The sequence below is a fragment of the Centruroides vittatus genome, unplaced genomic scaffold, assembly GCF_030686945.1.
Source record: "Centruroides vittatus isolate TY-2023 unplaced genomic scaffold, ASM3068694v2 contig_453, whole genome shotgun sequence".
NCBI classification, from domain to species: domain Eukaryota; kingdom Metazoa; phylum Arthropoda; class Arachnida; order Scorpiones; family Buthidae; genus Centruroides; species Centruroides vittatus.
In genome coordinates this window covers 2,223,737-2,242,390 of record NW_027122249.1, presented here as the reverse complement: position 1 = coordinate 2,242,390, position 18,654 = coordinate 2,223,737, and the positions used below count along the sequence as shown (strand labels likewise).

The following is an 18,654-nucleotide window of genomic DNA, read 5'->3' as shown; positions in this document are numbered from 1 at the left end:
TTAATGTCTGTCTGTTTTTATTAAGTTACGACAACGCAACACTTGGAGCGTCCAAGAGCTCTCTTTAAGGGTATGTGGCCCCTAATCAGGCGTTACAAACGTGGAGAAAACCCGAGAAAGTCCACCTGGCCAGCCCATCCTGGCTATGCGCGAACTCACGACCGAACTCCCAGTGTTCACGAAATAGAACCAGTTGGCAATTGGTAGGCCTTAATGTCTGTAAATAAAATGAATACGTATTGACTCAGTTTACGATTATGCCGATATAAGCAACGTCGAATACAATGAAAATACAGACACCTGGTCTGAATCGTATCAACAGTAATTATTTATTGACTTTTAGCAGAAATCTTTCATTACCCTTAATATATAAATTGATTTTTAGTAATAAAATAAACGTTTAACTGTTTTATGCATAAAATAATAAATCAAAGAAAGTTTCAAATAATAAAATATCTGAATTTAGTGTGGTCACACAAGTACATTTATTGAAAACGGATTAATTAAATTTGAATAATATTTCATATAAGAAGAGTTTAACGAAAAAGTGTTTAGTAACCGAGTGAAATAATACAGTAACTAAAAATGGTAAATGCTTGAATTTGTTTTTATTCTGTATGCATAAAAAAATCTTTTTTAGCACACCCATTGTGGATTCTCCACATACAATGGAGCAAATGGATAATGATGAACAAAGCACGACATATTCGAATTAACCTAGCCCTAAAAAGTCGACAACTTTAGCAACCTCTCCTGATCCGATTCCGGATCTTCATAGCAGTAGATTGCCACCTTAACCGCTCAGCAATCCTGACCGCAGAAAGATGGCGCAGTAACCGTTTGAAATTCTGTATTTTGATACTGCCATCAGATATATATTAAATTTCATATTCTAATTTTAAATTATGAATATCGTTAAACAAATTAAGGTAAAACTAACTACCTTATAGGGCTATAATGAAACTAATTTTAACATCGAATTATAAAGTTATTCGTCTAGAAGTAAATGATTAAGCTGTAATCTTTTAAGAAATTTAACATAATAAATAAACAAATTTTTATTATACTGTGGGAGCGCCGAGAGGTAGGACGGAGTCGTACCTCTTTTTTTCCGGCGAACAGGTCGGCAAGACCTACCCACTGTCGAGGATGGCTAAATTTTTTTTTAATATCCCGACTTGTCGGGATTGGGTAATTATTTGTCAGGTCGAGTGGAGGAAGCGTGTGGGCTCGTCGATAAGGTTAAGGCGATATTCGAATAAACGGAACCATGGTGAAAACAAACAACGATTTATTTAGACAGACAAAGAAAATACTGAGAATCGCTCTACTCTAGCGCGTCCGGTTCCTAACCGCGGGGGGAGAGAGAGAGTTTACAAATTTCGGGGTCATACTTCTTCCTAGGATGTATAGGCTGGAGTAATCGTATGGATAAGCAGGAGGATCGGTCGTTCTCCGGTCGTTGAAGTTGGCAGGAGGATCGGTCGTGGCGGCTCGTCGTCGGCGGGCTTCGGAGTCCTCGGGTTTCGGCCCTCGATTCTCGATTCGGATCAGACAGGACGTGCGTCTTATTCGGACCTTCAGCGACCCCGTTATCAGCCTTTTTCCCCCTTATATACTACACGTCACGTTATCTTGATCACCAATCGCGATAGATGGTGAATCGCTGATGATTCGATCTCCGTGACTAAGAGTTTGGATCCGGAGAGAAAGGAAGTGCTTTCCGGCGGCGGAAGGCTAAACATCCTTTTACTTTCGACCTTTTCTGGAATTTTCCACGAACAAAAAAAAAAAAATTTGGGCCGGGTTAAACCCGGTCCTCACAATACTAAGTTCTAAAAGAAAAGATTTTGTCTGGTGCAAGACTCTATCCTCCTTCAATACTGTGACAACGAAATCAATATTATAATCTCAAATAAACAAATTCACATATATTTATAATATCTCGTTGAACAGAATTAATGTTATAATTAAATATAGAGTATTTCATCTTATTTATAATTCCATTCATCTAACACGAAAAACATAATGCCAAACTGTGCATTCGAGATTTAGCGAGTTTTCTGTAAATGCAATGACAATAAAAGACAAGTGATTTGGTTATAATCAACAATAAATATCGTTGTGTCTTAATTTAAAATTAACAACGCTTTCCTTGATAAAATAGATATTAATTGTACAAACAAACCAGGAAGTTCGTAACATTTAATTAATGCCCATGAAACATCGTGAATTACTCGGAACATATGTGAAAATTGACCAATGAGGGACGACAGCAGTGTATTCAATTAATATAAATATGAACTAAATTGAGAGAATTTCAATTCAAACTGCTCATCTTTAGTCGAAACTTCAAGAGACAATTACAGATAAGAATGAAATTCTTTATCTTGATCGTCGCTTCCTTGATGATAATAGGTGAGAATTGTTTACATAGTACTTTTGAACGTTGATTTTATAATTGAAAAATAATCAATGAATCACCCCTCTTTGAATGATTGATGCAAGTTTAGACAATCTTTCAGAATTAAAGAAATATTTTATATTAAAGTAGATATTAATTGATAGTATAACAAATCTGTTTGGATAACATGTAAAATCTCTTAATATAATATAAGTAAAGATTATAGAAAACTGCTGCAAGAATAACAATAGCTTTAAATTTGAGATTCGAAGTCATTATTAACTTAGTTCTTGTATTAACGCTGAACGAAATATGAAGACGGGTGACATGTACTGTACACCATAACTAAAAGTGACAAAGAATCCACGAATGATTAATACGAAATTAAACTGCTTATTCACATAACAGAAATTATTTAAAATAAAAAATAATTAATGTTTCTTCTTTTACACAGGAGTTCAGAGCAAAGATGGTTATCCGATAAAGTCTACAGGATGTAAAATCAGTTGTTTATTGGATAATGATTATTGTAATAGGAAGTGCGTTGAAGTGAAGGGAAAGTCGGGTTACTGCTATTTTTGGGGTCTGTCTTGTTATTGCGAGGGACTTCCCGACGACGCCAAAATTTGGGAAAAAGCAACAAATACATGCAAAGTTTGAAATGATATCGTAATTGTTTTTCAGTGTGATGTAATTGTAGTCTTATAAAATAAAATTACATATCATTGCAGATATTAAATTCTACATTTTCTTTTTTAATCGCGGTAAATTAATTTCAATTTCAACATTAGGAAACATCTCTCTCACTGTCTTAAATTTAATTAATAAAACTTTGACTCTGATAGCATTCAAATGGCAATTCTTTAAAATTCGTTGATACCATTTAATAAGTAAAAGTAACTAAGTTATATGCACACAGATTCCAGTGTAGTTTGTTTGGAAATGCAACTACTCATCTACTTGACGATTGGATTTTTTTTGGACGTTTTATTTTTTTTTGGACGTTTACTGGACGTTTTATTGAATATAAATAATTATATTCGGAGGACTATGTTATATGTTTGATCGGATACAGCAATGTAATACACGGGAGATCTCCAAAGGAAATGGATCACGAAAGTATTTTCCGTGTAAAATGAACCGCGTTTAGATAATATATACCGTAAAAATTCAATATATACCATTGGTTAGGCGCGAACCCACGACCAACTGGCATTATGCAGTGGTTTTATTTGCTTGGCTACTGGTGGACTTTCGAAAGGTCAAATTCCGCATTCCATCATTTTGGCCATTCATAATTAAAGTAAAATCAATTCTTATATATTAAACGTTATTTTAGTACTACAGTAATATTAGTTTTATTCTGGTTTCTATATGCTGTCCGCTACATGAAGAGAAAGATTGCTCAAGTCGTGCCCCATAACAAAAGTCAAGTATACATTGTAACATTGTACGAATTAACAAGAAATGTTTATTCAAAATATTTGTGAACATTGTCGTTATTTATTATCATAAAGTTCGAAACGTCTGTACCTTTTTATATAAAATTTACAACAGTAATTAAACTGAAATCGGTACGACACAGAAAACCAGTTACCTAAGTGATACCGCCTTTAGCTCAAGTCGTACCCAAGAAGAATAATGTGATATTCTGGCCCCCCCTTTTATTTGTTGTTTCACTATCGTTCTCCCCACAACACCAGTAATTAGTAAGGAAAAAGGGAGATAGTATACAGCGACAAACGAGTCGATGAATATTACGTGGTTTTGAGTAAGCGTGCAGGTGTCTGCAGACACGTGCCATCTGCAGCAAAAAGAGGTGACAAAGGGTCATGCATTGATGTCCTTTTTGCGTCCGTTATTGCGTAGTTGAAGCTAACGGAGATCGAATTTATCGTTTTTGTCTATGAGATTTGACCCGAAGAGAGAATTTCGGCCGTCGATTATAGACTGTCTGTCGATTAAAACGATGTTAATGTAAACAACCGAGAGTAAGTCGGCGAAATTAAGAAATTATTGTCAAACCTTACGATAATTAATAGGAAAGAACTGTCAAATTCACAGGAATTTGTCATAATATTTCACCTTCAAGACACCAACGTCAACAATTCGACCAAAGAATATGTCTGTAACAATCCGTGACGGCTGGATATGGACCCGGCACAGCTGACAGGTGTCCATATTAATTTTCAACTATTTGACAGTTCTTGCCCCTCGAAATTAGTATAGAAAGGGCGCACACCCGATTTCCCGAGCGGCGTCCAAGCAACTGACAAGAACTGGTCAACCCCATCTACTTCCGTCCAACCATCGCCCCAAGCGAAGACAAGCAACGAGGTAAATTTAGCTTTAGTTACTTAAGATCTCTCTCTCTCTCTCTCTCTCTCTCCCTCAATTGACCGCGAGTTAACTTTATATATTCGGAAATTGAAAGGGGATTAGATCTCTGGAATGTCGCGGACGTCGACACCCCTCTTCCAACGTTTTGCCTTGTATCACTCGTTTATGTAACCACTTAGTTAATGTTGTTATTAAATTTATTTGATTAATTATGCGAGAGTGATTACTCGTGTATCGCCGACGCCTCATCGACTTATCCGCGACCTCCCACTCGATTTTTGCCCTCCTATACTGCCATCCACTGACCACATGAGCGGGACTCACCTCCCCGTTGTCGGATAACGGGTTAAGCCTTGATTCTTAACCCCCGATTCTCACAATAATATTAAACAAAACAACTAAAGCCCATATTTTATAAGTAATGTATTTAGATAGGAATATTTTTATTATGTCGCTGTCACATATTCAATTATTACAAAATCATAAACATATTTCTATATTTTTTCCTAAACTCCAACACATAGAACATTCAACCAGTGGCGTGCCGTCATTGGAAGCACCGCTTCCATCTTCCAATGACCTTTTCTTGTAGTTTCTAAAATATAAATTTTCATATTTTTACGTACTTTGAATTAATTAAAATTAATATTTCATTATAACTGCATTATGTATCTTATTACAAATTTAAACTACATGTGAAAAAACGATAAGATTGCTATTGTATATTCGAATACCAGTGGCGGAATGGAAGCGCTTACGAGACAGCTTCCACAGCGAGAATTACAGAATGGTGTAAAGCAGCTAGAGGGCATTTGCGCCTGCGCTTTACAGAGCACCAACCTCAGCCGGTTTAGCTGGTGGAAGCTACACGCGTGTAACGCTTCCAACGATTCTATCCCTTGCCACTGGGTAGGAAGCTATGGGCGCGTTTTTTTATGCAGCGAAAGTGTAGCGAAATGACATCACGAGCAGCGTTGGCCACGGTAACATCGACGATGACAATTATCTGTTAACTTTCGCACCTGGGAACATATCCTCTTTTAAGTCCCGGCCTGCTGTCCTGATTTCGCCGTGACAATATAACAACAAGCTACCAACTGTCGGCAGTCGTCGCCAGCTCTTGAACCGGGCCACTCGTTTTCCCTGTGTTTCAAATTTTGGATAAATCGTTTTAATAATCTTTACGGGTACATCATCCTCCTCTTCTGCAGCCGTACTATCAACTGTTGACCCCTGAACTAAGAACTATCATATAGAAGTTTCTTCTTTTCGACCGGCAAGTATCCAATCTTCAATTCCTTTACGAGGTATATATCACCCCGCTCGCTCAAATCTAAACTCTCTCTCTTGCAATCGTATCTGTATAGTTGTTCTAATATAATATGTATCATAACCTTTTTCCCCCTTTTTTCAACTAAACGGTTATTTGTTAGTTTAACAGTTAGTTTAAATAACGGTTAGTTTAAATAGAATCCGAGTGAGTCACTTCCAACCCACTGTCTCACAGTCTCCATCTCGAATCCGATCGTCCTCTCGCGTGATCTACTTTTAAAACAAACATCGCCGTCCCGGCTTCCGTTTCAAATGACACTGGGTGGTGTCAGCCCTGACGATGCATCAAAATAATGCCGACCCTCCGGTCACAAATTAAAATAATGTTCAATATATAAAAATTGATTCAACTTTAATCATGAATGGTCGAAATGATGCAATGCGCAATCTCATCTTCGGAAAGAAGCGGCCGAGCAAATGAAACTACTGTATAATGGCAGATAGTCGTGGGTTCGGCGCCTAACCAATGAGACATATTGAATTTTTACGGATTTTCTTAACGTGTCTATTAAATACGGTTCATTTTTCTACAGAAAATCCTTTCGAGGAGCATTTATATCCAACAAACATTGTCAAGTAGATGAGTACTCGCACCTCCAAACACGCTTTACTGAAATCTGTGTTCATATAACTTTATTATTTTTACTTATAACCTAGTATTAAACAATTTTAAGAAATTATCATTTGAATGTTATCAGAGTCAAAGTTTTATTAATTAAAACTAAGACAGTGAGTGAGATGTTCTGTAATGTTTAAATTGAAATTAATTTCTCGCGATTAAAAAAGAAAACGTACAGTACAATATAATTTTATATTTCGGTGATATGTAATTTTATTTTATAAGACTACAATTGCATCATGCTGAAAAACAATTACGACATCATTTCAAGCTCTGCATTTATTGGTTGCTCTGTCCCAAACTTTGGCCCAGTTGGGAAGTCCCTCGCAATACAAGCCAGTTTCCAAAAGTAGCAGTAACCCTTCTTTGCCTTCAAAAATTTAACGCAATGTATTTCACAAAATCTATTATTGATTACACAAGAGATTTTACATCCTTCATGTTCCATTGGATATCCATCCTTACTCTGTACTCCGGTGTAAAAGAAAAAATATTAATTATTTCTTATTTCAGATCATTCATGTAGGAATTTTTTGAAAAAGCACGCTAATTTCGTATAATTATACGTTGATTCTTCATCACTTTTGGTTATGATGTACTGTAACTGTTACCTCTCTTCCTATTTCGTTCAACGTTAATACACGAACTAAGTTAATGTCTTCGAATATCGAATTTAAAGCTATTCTTTATACTCGCACCATTTTTCTATTCTCGCACCATCTTGAATTATATTATGTCTGCATATTAAGAGATTTTACATCTTATCCATTCAGATTTGTTATACTATCAATCACTGACCTCCTTTGTATAAAATAAAATATTCCTATAACTCTTAAAGTTTGTCTAAACTTTAATCAATCGTTCAAGGAGGAGTGATTCACTGATGAATTTTCAATTATAAAATCAATGTGTAAAAGTACTATGTAAACAATTCTCACCTATTATCATCAGAGAAGCGAGGATCAAAATCAAAAATTTCATTCTTGTCTTCAATTGTCTCTTGAAATTTCGACTAAAGATGGGCAATTTGAATTGAAATTTTCTCGATTTTTTTCATAAATTTATAGAATCAATACAGTGCTCTCGTCCCTCATAGGTAAATTTTCATACATGTTCCGTCTAATTCACGATGTTTTATGGGCTTTATTAAGAGATGACGGCTTAATCACTTACTTCTAGACAAATTACTTTATAATTCGGTATTAAAATTAGCTCTAATATAGCCCGATAAAAAGTTAGTTCGTTTGGCCTTAATTAGTATAACGATCTTGATCATTCAATATTAGAATATAAAATTCAATATACCTCTGTTGACAGTATCAAAATATAAAATTTGAAACAGTTATTGCATCACCATTCTGTGGTTCGGATTGCTAAGCGTTTAATGCGGCAGTCTACTGCCAGGATCGGATCAGGAGAAGTTAAGAAACTTCCCGTCTTTTAGAGGTTGGTCTATTCGGTTATGTCGTGCTTGTCCGTCACTATTCATACTTTATTGCACACAATGGGCATGCTGAGAAAGTTCTGATAATGCCTACAAGTTAAAAACAAATTTAAAAATTTTCCATGTTTACAGTTGCTGCATTATTTAAATCAGTTACTAAATACTTTTTTCATTGAATTCTTTTTACATGGAATAATATTAAAATTTAATTAATCCGTTTTCAATAAGTGTAGTTTTATTATTTTATTATTTGAAACTTTCTTCGATTTATTACTTTATGCATAAAACAGTCAAATGTTTATTTTATTACTAAAAATCAATTTATATATTAAAGGTAATGAAAGATTTCTGCTAAACTTCAATAAATAATTACTGTAGATACGATTTTGAACCATATGTTTGGATTTTTATTGTATTCGATATTGCATATATCTGCATGATCATAAACTCAGTCGATACGTATTCATTTTATTAACAGACATTAAATATATTTCTCTGTAATAAATTAATTTTGTTGTTATATAAACTCTTTTGTAATTATGGCCATAGGAGGACGTATCTGTAAAGATAATTAAAATTATGTCTCCCATGATATAATAAAATGATTTATCCAAAATTATCCGAAAATCGAGGCGCAAGGGAAATGGAACGGCCTAGTCGAAAAACTAACGACGACCATCCTTAGGGACCGGGTGACGGCTTCTTATCTAGGGAAGAATTATGCAACGACTCCCTGATTCTCCGTTTGGTATCATTTTAAAATATTGAAATCTGGACAGCAGTTCGGAAGGTTGCGTGAAAGCGTCTTTATCGACGCTGACAACTTAACAAACTATTTGCTCCCAGGTTTGAAAGTTGATAGTTATTTGACAAAATTTTATTGTCACGATGTTGAATTGTTTATATTGAAGTCTGGATTCTCAGTCCTGAATGTATAATAATTTGCAAGAAGGAATTGCAACACATGGGCGATCTTCCAAGAGTAACGCGGCACCAGAGTGGACTAAAACCACAATTTTGATATTAGACGTGTGAAGAAAGCTCGGCAAACTTGACTGGTTACAACCCCTTTGATGAGACACGAATCTTTCACCAGTTATCAGTACTTGACGGTTTTATCCACTCGGCCAGTGACATACCAAAGTTTCCATTTTGAAACATATCTTCAGTCAAATTACTTCTGAAACTATACAGTAGCGAAACCATAGACTTCCATACATTGGGGCACTTTCCTTTTTTCGTCTCGGTTGCCCCTTTCCTAATTTTGGAGAGGGCCCCAAACAACATAAAATTTGTCACTACTAGACTATTACTCAAATATAAAGGAAACTAATGAATTGTGCTTGTCTATTGACCCGTGTAACTTTGCAAAGTTTGAAATGATATGTTGATCAAATACCCGTTCCTTGTTTTCGAAGCCAAGAAAACCCGTATGCAATCATTGCCACCTTGTGGGAACGCTAATTATAGTAGAGATTTGACTTCGTAGTAGAGTTTGAAGCTCCTTGTTGTAATATAGGGTGCCTCTTTTCATAGCTAGTGCATTTCATTTGCATCTCTTGCGGGCGTCACTGAGTGTAAGATTAGTAAGAGTATAAACTTTAAAATCTTGTGCGATTGAGCAATCCTCGTAATGAGCGAAACAGATTGAAACTTTTATTCGAGTTGCCAAAATAATGCCTATAGCAACGCTAAAATCAAAATACAGAAGACCATTCGAACAGAATCATTCATTGATTTTATAGTTACAAGTTTTCGAGAGTTCATTCATTCCACGGGAGGTTTATGTATTGATTCGCTAATTGTATTTGCATATGTACTGTTGTTACTTGAAACCCATATTAATTCATCCTCCACCGTTTGTAACCTTGAAAAATTACTTTTTTGGCTTTGCATATTCATAACGCTTATTCGTATCGAGCATATCTTCCTACGTTAAGCATGAAAATCTACAACTCTAATCGGAAAACATGTATAATCCAATTTGTGTCGTAGACTTCAGTGATATATTTCTTAAATACATTTTGGTTATTCATCTCTTGCCACTAAACTGCTTTTGCGCTGGTGGACGATTCATTTACAGTAGAGAATCGTTAATCCGAACCCCGGTTATCCGAATCGCCGGTTATACGAACGCTTTTCAGTCGGACTGTGTCGTGCTGAATCGAACGCTTTTAATACTAGATTTACTTCTAAAGTATAAGTTTTTATGATTTTATATTCTTCAATATATTTCTTTTGTTTGTACAAAATAAAGAAATAATTTTTAACGATACAATAGCCTCGATTATTATTATAAAAATTTTCGTTAGGCTTAAAATCGACGAAAATTCAACACGAAGCGACACGCAACGGAGAAAAATTTGAACATCGGACAGGTTAATATATTTTTTCGTACATAACCGGTTATCCGAACAAACCACTTATTTGAACAACCTCAGTCCCCAATTGATTTGGATGAACGACTCTACTGTACTTGTATTATTTTCACCAATTCAACGTATTCTCCACGTTTTGGTGAACATGTTACCATATATTAAAAATTTTACTAAATATGATTGAATTGTTAAAAAAAAGTACAGGTAATTTAAATTCTTTCTTCCTCGCATGAATGAACAGATCCTTTTCTTGTGCCTAAAATGACTTCGAACATAATCACAGTATGAGGAGTTATAACGGACTGAGTTTGATATGTTTGTGTCAATCCACTCTTGAAAATTTCTGTATCATGCCGGACTCGAACTAGAATCATGTTTCTCATTCACCTTTAAAAGATTGGATCGTATTGCTGCGATAAAGAAGGATAAGACTTAAAAGGGGATATTTTTTAATTCATTAAATAAAGTTAAATTAAATAGAATCTATAAAATTGTTAACACTGATTTTCCGGCATTGACAGCACCCTCGAATGTTTTCATCTACTGATCAAATATGTTTTTCTGTGTCATTATCAGTTGACTCCACGTTGTCAAATTTGTTTCTGATCTTCCAATAATTTAGCAACTTACTAATCCGACACTGTACCGGTTTCATATATGTTGAATTACCGAGATTGTATCGTATTTTATGAGTATAAAAGTATATACAATATAATAAACTAAGTTAATTATATATATTGATGCGCTTTTCATTCATGGTTAAAAGAGTAAGAGATGAGTAGTTCGATACGAAATTGAACGTGGTAATTTATACTTTCTTCTAGAAAGGATAGCACGACTCAAACAACTAGAACAGAACTAACAACTGGACGACCCGTTTCAATGTTTTCGAAACATCTTCAGACGTTGCGCAAAGATTTTTTTCCTTGGAAAAATTAGCTGAATCAATCTACTGTACTTTCAAGATGCCCCGTAACATGACAGTTAGCATGCACTTCAATGCTATTCTCCAGTAAAAATTTATAATGCACAGACACCCATGTTCCATCGTTATGAGTGGATTTAAAATTCGCGACTTGACAACTAATGAAAACATGACTTAAGCAACATTGTCTTCAAACTGTAATTTTAAAAGAACCTTGCCAGCAAATATATCACTTAATAATAGGTCTTATTTACCTCAATGTTATTACTATAGCTACTATTTAATGTAAATAATGTTTACTGTACAAACCTCTGTAATTATGCAATCGATATTACACTATATAACGGTGCATCTAAGTGACCAGCATTCCATTATGCAAACTAACAGCCAAAATCTATCGTTTTCTTACCTAACTTAGTTACTTTCTGGAAGCACTCTATTTCAATTAAAATATTTGTAATATTATTTACTTATTTTACGTATATTTTATATTAAAGCGGAGATATTACAGATGCGTTACAAAGGCTTGAGAATTTTAAATATAAATGCAAATTTCCCAGATTTTTCCATGCTTCAATTATATGGAAGTCTTCATATCTTCATCGTGCCACTGTTAGGAAAGCGTTGAATTCAATGGAAATGCTTTGTTGTAAATAAAATTAGCTATTCCCGTTAACTACGGGAATAATAATAGCTAATTTTATTTAATTTGTCAATGACACTATATTGTGTTCCACATTAATAGATTTTTAAAGAATTTTTACAATAAACACATCACTTGCACGTTTCCATTTATTAAAATTTAAAAACACTACTACATGGATATACAGAATGCAATATTTATAAACAATATTATTAATATACATGATAAATCCGTATAGAATTTTATAGGTGATAGTGACAATCCGTTTTAGACAGTTAATAATTGCAGTTGCGGGATCATCACAGAAGAAAATATAATCTAACTCTATTCTATCAAGCGGAGTTGTGCAGCAGAAGAATGATTTATACTATTGAAATGTTCATTCAGTGGTGCTAACTTCTTGGCCTTTGCAGTCAAGAAGTTAGCACAACTGTATTAGCTACAGGCAGAGCCGTAGCTATGCCTGTAACTATTAAAAGTGTATTTATATTATTTTTGTATAGCTTGAGAAGTGTGAAAGTAATATCTTATTAATAATTAAAACTGACAGTTATATGTGCTCCCATCTAGATAATTGTCTCGAATATTCTAAACTAGATTTCACATCTTTATCTCCTCTCACCACAGCATTGCTTATTAAATTAAGGCCTTATTTTATCAATTACTAGCTGACCCGGCCACGCGTTGTTGTGGCTCAAAATGTATCTATTATAAATGTATAACATTTCCTCCGTGGGGGAAATTTCAAAAAATCCGTTCTTAGTGTACATTCTCTTGACGGAACCTATTAAAACGCAATTAAAAACGCAAAAAACCGCATGCAAAATAGTATAAATAGAAGCCGAGTTCTTCACAGTAAGCCTTAATCCTGTCCCTCTCTCCGCTGGAAATATCGAAAAACCCTTTTTAGTGTATATTCTGTTGACATAGCCTATTAAAACGCAATTAAAAACGCAAAAAACCGCATGCTAAAATAGTATAAATAGAAGCCGAGTTCTTCACGGTAATCCATAATCCTGTCCATCTCCCCCCCCAGTGAAGGGAATTTCGACATGTATATTATATAAAAACACGTGCGTATTCGAATGCAACGTTGTGTCAAAATTTCAAAGGAATCGGTAGGAACAAACGAACGTTATATTTTATTTATATAGATAGATAGAAAATGATCTGCTTTAGTCCATTCTCACAGAAAAGCAGAATGCCTGACAGAAAAGCAAACTTAGGTCGTCGGAAGTTAGCGCCATCTGTTGGACATAAAAGCCTTAATCCATATATAAATATATTTTTGAAAGGGGGGAAATGGTGTAGGGGTATGAAAAATAGATAGTTGCCGATTCTCAGACCTACTGAATATGCATATAAAATTTGGTAAAAATCGGTAAAGCCGTTTCAGAGGAGTAAGGTAACTAACATTGTGACATGAGAATTTTATATATAAGATTTAAATGAAAAATATTTTTAAATACTAACGATTTTAGAACGTCTCGAATTTTAGACTGCGCACATAGTGAAATTGTGAGTTCGAAGCGTAAAATGAGCTTCTGAACAAACAATATAATTTCAGATTAGCAATAATCTGTTCAAATTCGCAACTGTTATAATTAAATCAAACATCTATGTTAAGTAACGACAGCTAAAAATACCCAAATGCTTTTTGTTAAACTTAATATAACCTTTACTCATTAATTATGGTATCCGAGAAGTGTGTAGAAACAATAAAAGATAGAAAAAATTGCGTTTTAAAATCGTCATAAACATTAGGAGAAATGTGAGTCCTAAGATCGGCTATTTCTGTTTGGATGATTAGATTCTGTTTACGTTTTACCTCTCCCGCGATCCAAGTTGCAATTTTGTTACATTAGTAACAAAATTGCAACTTGGATCGCGGGAGAGGCATTTGAAAAGCGAGGATAAGGGAGGGCAACCGATCAAAGTGAAAGATCGAAAGCGAAATATTATTTAATCCTAGTCATCAAGGACACGACAAGCTTTCTCGCTCCGTAAGCATGGACACACTATCTCTCCTTAAGAGTCAATATGCTTAACCTGTGTCAAGACACGCAGCAGATTAAACAGCGACATCGCTGGCTTATTTGTGTGGTCATTCTTCTTCCTGTGTCGCCTTTTTCGCCCAGTGTTGCCGCCTTCTTTTAAAGAATCCTCGAAGTTAACCAGATAAGACCAACAAGTCACCACTGCCCTAGTACTGCCCATCCGTAATATCAAGACTAAAACTCTAAATTGAGAGAACTTTGAGACATTTTCCTGTTGCTAGGATTTTTGATACCTGATGTAAGCAATTTTTAATTAATAAACGGTTTTGTAAAAGGCACTTAGTATTCTCTGCTTCCTACATCCCTATCCACATCCGCGTGTGCCCCTAAGTCAACCCTGACTGAAACCTAAAGGATTCCTCCCCCCGTAAATCGGCCTACTCACATTATTTTATAAAGTATAAAATTATTATCAGAAGTTTCATCTTTGGATATTTTATTTCTTATGAACGATTCAATTAAAATAAATACGATGATATTTATTTTAAGCTGAAGTCACCACATCTGGCATAAAATACAATTAGTCCACATAAAGTGTAATTGTTTGTTCATAAAATAAAGCTGATAACAGATACCTGTAATAATATACAAAGTAAATGATTTTTACTAATAAAATAATCATTTCGTTGTTTTTATTCATTCAACTGTTTCAAGTAAAAACTAGTAAACCTAAGAAACTTTTTACTCGAGTGTAATCGGTTTCTCAGAATAAATTAATTGTAATTTAATAATAATCTACGTTTAAATAGTTAAAATAAAAATAAGCAAATAAGTTGCATTGTATTATACAAAAATAAATAATAGTGATTATTCTTTAATTGAGATAAAATAATTCCATTTTTCCATAAATCCATTGCTATTGTATAAATGTGTAATTAAGTAAGCATTGTCTAATATCTAAATAGTGACAGATTTCCCTTAGTGTTTCCGGATGTCTCCTTACTCTTTGTAGATCCTTCTTGCAAATTACATTGAGGAGCTTTCAAACTTTGCGTCACATGCAAACAATCTTGTTAAGCTGAAAAGTCATATAAATAATTAGAAGAGATTTTAAAAAGCATCAAAATGAATTTATTACCAAAAGATGTATTTAATGTCTGTCAGTAAAATAAATATGTATCGATTGAGTTTACGATTATTTCGATACAATCAATGTCGAATACAATAAAGATCCCTACATCTGGACCAAGTCGTATCGACAGTAATTATTTATTGACGTTTAGCAAAAATCTTTTATTGCCCTTAATATATAAATTGATTTTTAGTAATAAAATAAACGTTTAACTGTTTTATCCATAAAGTAATAAATCGAAGAAAGTTTCAAATAATAAAATGATATTTCTGAATTTAGCGTGGTCACACAAGTACGCTTATTGAAAATAAATTATTCAATTTTTAATAACATTCAACGAGAAAAGTATTCAGTAAACGAGTTAAATAATACAGTAACTGTATAAATGGTAAATGTTTAAATTTGCTTTCATCCTGTAGGCATAAAAAAGTTTTTTTACCATACACATTGCGAGTTTGCCACATACAATGGAGCGAATGAATAGAGATGAACGGAGCACAACATATTCGCATGGACAAAGCCCTAAAAAGTCGGGGAGTTTTTCAATCTGTCCTGATCTGATCCCCGATCTTCATAGAAGTAGACTGCCACCTTAAACGCTCGGAAATCAGAATGGTGATGCAGTCACTGTTTCAAATTCTGTATTTTGAAACTGCCAACAGAGGAATATCGAATTTTATATTCTTATCGGGCTATATTAGGGCTAATTTTAATACTGAATTATAAAGTTATTCGTCTAGAAGTAAGTGATTAATCCGTCATCTCTTAATAAAATTAACATAATAAATAAATAAATGTTTAATTTACAAACTTCTGAAAGAAAAGATTCCGTCTGGAGCGAGACTCTATCCCGCAATACTGTGACAACTAAACCAATATTACAATTTCAAATAAACTAATTCACATATATTTATCATATCTCGTTGAACAGAATTAATGCAATAAGTAAGTATAGAGTATTTCATATTATTTATGATTTCATCCATCTAACACGAATAAAATAATGCCACACCATGCATTCGAGTTTTAGCAAGTTTACTATAAATGCAATGACAATAAAAGATAAGTGATTTGAATACAATAAATAATAAATATCGTTGTCTTAATTTAAAATTAAAAACTCTTTCCTTGCTAAAAGAGATATTAATTGCACAAACAAACCAGGAAGTTCGTAACATTTAATTAATGCCCATAAAACATCGTGAATTACTCGGAACATATGTGAAAATTGAACAATGAGGGACGACAGCAGTGTATTCAATTAATATAAATATGAACTAAATTCAGATAATTTCAATTCAAACTGCTCATCTTTAGTCGAAATTTCAAGAGACAATTGCAGACAAGAATGAAATTCTTTATCTTGATCGTCGCTTCCCTGATGATAATAGGTGAGAATTGTTTACATAGTACTTTTGCACGTTGATTTTATAATTGAAAATTGATCAATGAACCACTTCTCTTTGAATGACTGATGCAAGTTTAGACAATCTTTCAGAATTAAAGAAATATTTTATACTAAAATGAATATTAATTGATAGTATAACAAATCTGATTAGATAATATGTAAAATCTCTTAATATGTAAACGTAATACAAGCCAAGGTTATAGAAAAATGCTGCGAGAATGAAGAATAGCTTCAAATTCGAGATTCGAAGATATTTTTAAGTTAGTTCGTGTATTAACGCTGCACGAAGTAGGAAGACGGGTGACAGGTACACCATAACTAAAAGTGATGAAAATCAACGAATAATTGATACGAAATTAGCTTCCTATTCACATAAATCCAACAGAAATTATCTGAAATAAAAGATAATTAATGTTTTTTTTTTCTTTTACACAGGAGTTCAGAGCAAAGACGGATATCCGATAGATTTTACAGGATGTAAAATCACTTGTTTATTCAGTAATGATTATTGTAAAAGGAAGTGCGTTGAAGTGAAGGGAAAGTAGGGTTACTGCTATTTTTGGGCTCTGTCTTGTTATTGCGAAGGACTTCCCGACAACTCCAAAATTTGGGAAAAAGCAACAAATAAATGCAGAGTTTGAAATGATGTTGTAATTGTTTTTCAGTGTGGTGTAATTGTAGTCTTATAAAATTAAATTGCATATCACTGCAGACATTAAATTCAATTGTACATTTTCTTTTTTGATCTCGGGAAATTAATTTCAATTTCAACATTAGGAAACACCTCACACACTGTCTTAGATTTCATTAATAAAACTTTGACTCTGATAGCATTTAAATGGCAATTCTTTAAAATTCTTTGATACTAGTTAATAAGTAAAAATAAGATAGTTGTTATGTATATAAATCCAGGTGTATTTAATAATATATTATTGTTAACTTAATTTATGCCGAAATTTCAAATGTAATATTGATGTATGCCGATATATATGTAAATTAGTTAATCGGATAGCCGTGTCGGGATGACAGTTTAAAGAATGTGTCTGGAAGAATTGTAACACTCAATGTAATTTTATACTGTGTTTTACCTTATTTAATTTAATTTTATAACTTGTTACTTTCAAACGCTGTTATTAGGCGTAACCTTTGTAAAACCAATCCTTGTTTCATTTACCCTGCAAAAAATATTTTATCTATATGCTAGTGCTTGGGATTTTGAGGTATGTTCCTTTTGTTTGTGTATGATGCGTGTTGGTTCTCGTATTAAGTGCAACAAATTGTGCATACGTTGATGTATCTTAAATGATGTTTTAGTGTGCATATAAAGTTGTTCACTAATTTTTTAAAATTAAAGGAAACCAACCGTGTTACTATGACTGTCGTACGAGAACTGTATTTATAGAAACCGCAATAATTGTCATACACGTTTTTGTCGCCTGCCAGTCCGTTAAGTGTTGTTCGCAGGTGTGTGTTTTAAACTGAAGTATGTTTTACTAGTTGCGAAATAATTTTTATGTTCGGTTTATAGTTAAATTTGTAGTTTCTTATGTTGCTTTATACCTTTTTTTCATGTTTAGTTAGCTGAAGAGGGGCGAAAGCACGAAATGCATATGTAAATAGCGTACTAACTAAATAAATATGGAAAACTTGCCCAGTGTTGATTAAGCGTCACTTCATTGTGCCAGTATACCAAGTAAAAATAACTAAGTTATATGCACACAGATTCCAGTGTAGTCTGTTTGAAAATGCGACTACTAATCTACTTGATGACAAGTTTTATTGGATATAAATAATTACATTCCGAGGACTGTATTTTATGTTTGATCGGATACAGCAACATAATACATGGGAGATCTGCAAAGGGGATGCCTCACGAACAGATTATCTGTGAAAAAGTGAGTCGTATTTAGGTTTAAAAAACCCGTAAAAATTCAATATATCCAATTGGTTAGGCGCCGAACCCACGACCGTCTGCAATTATGCAGTGGTTTTATTTGCCCGACCATTGTTGTTCCTTTAACATTTAATATTT

General features: G+C 33.7%; 2 long non-coding RNA genes across 2 annotated transcripts; one reads left to right on the top strand and one right to left on the bottom strand.

The window, feature by feature from the left end:
• Positions 1–5,170: 5,170 nt before the first annotated feature.
• LOC136977304 (uncharacterized) lies at positions 5,171–6,262 on the bottom strand. The gene is made up of 2 exons (XR_010881066.1): positions 6,139–6,262; positions 5,171–5,339 (listed from the first exon to the last, which is right to left on the bottom strand). It is a non-coding gene; the product is annotated as an uncharacterized lncRNA (long non-coding RNA).
• Positions 6,263–17,592: 11,330 nt separating this feature from the next.
• On the top strand, positions 17,593–18,276 carry LOC136977317 (uncharacterized). Its single transcript, XR_010881070.1, has 2 exons — positions 17,593–18,105; positions 18,200–18,276. It is a non-coding gene; the product is annotated as an uncharacterized lncRNA (long non-coding RNA).
• Positions 18,277–18,654: the final 378 nt, after the last annotated feature.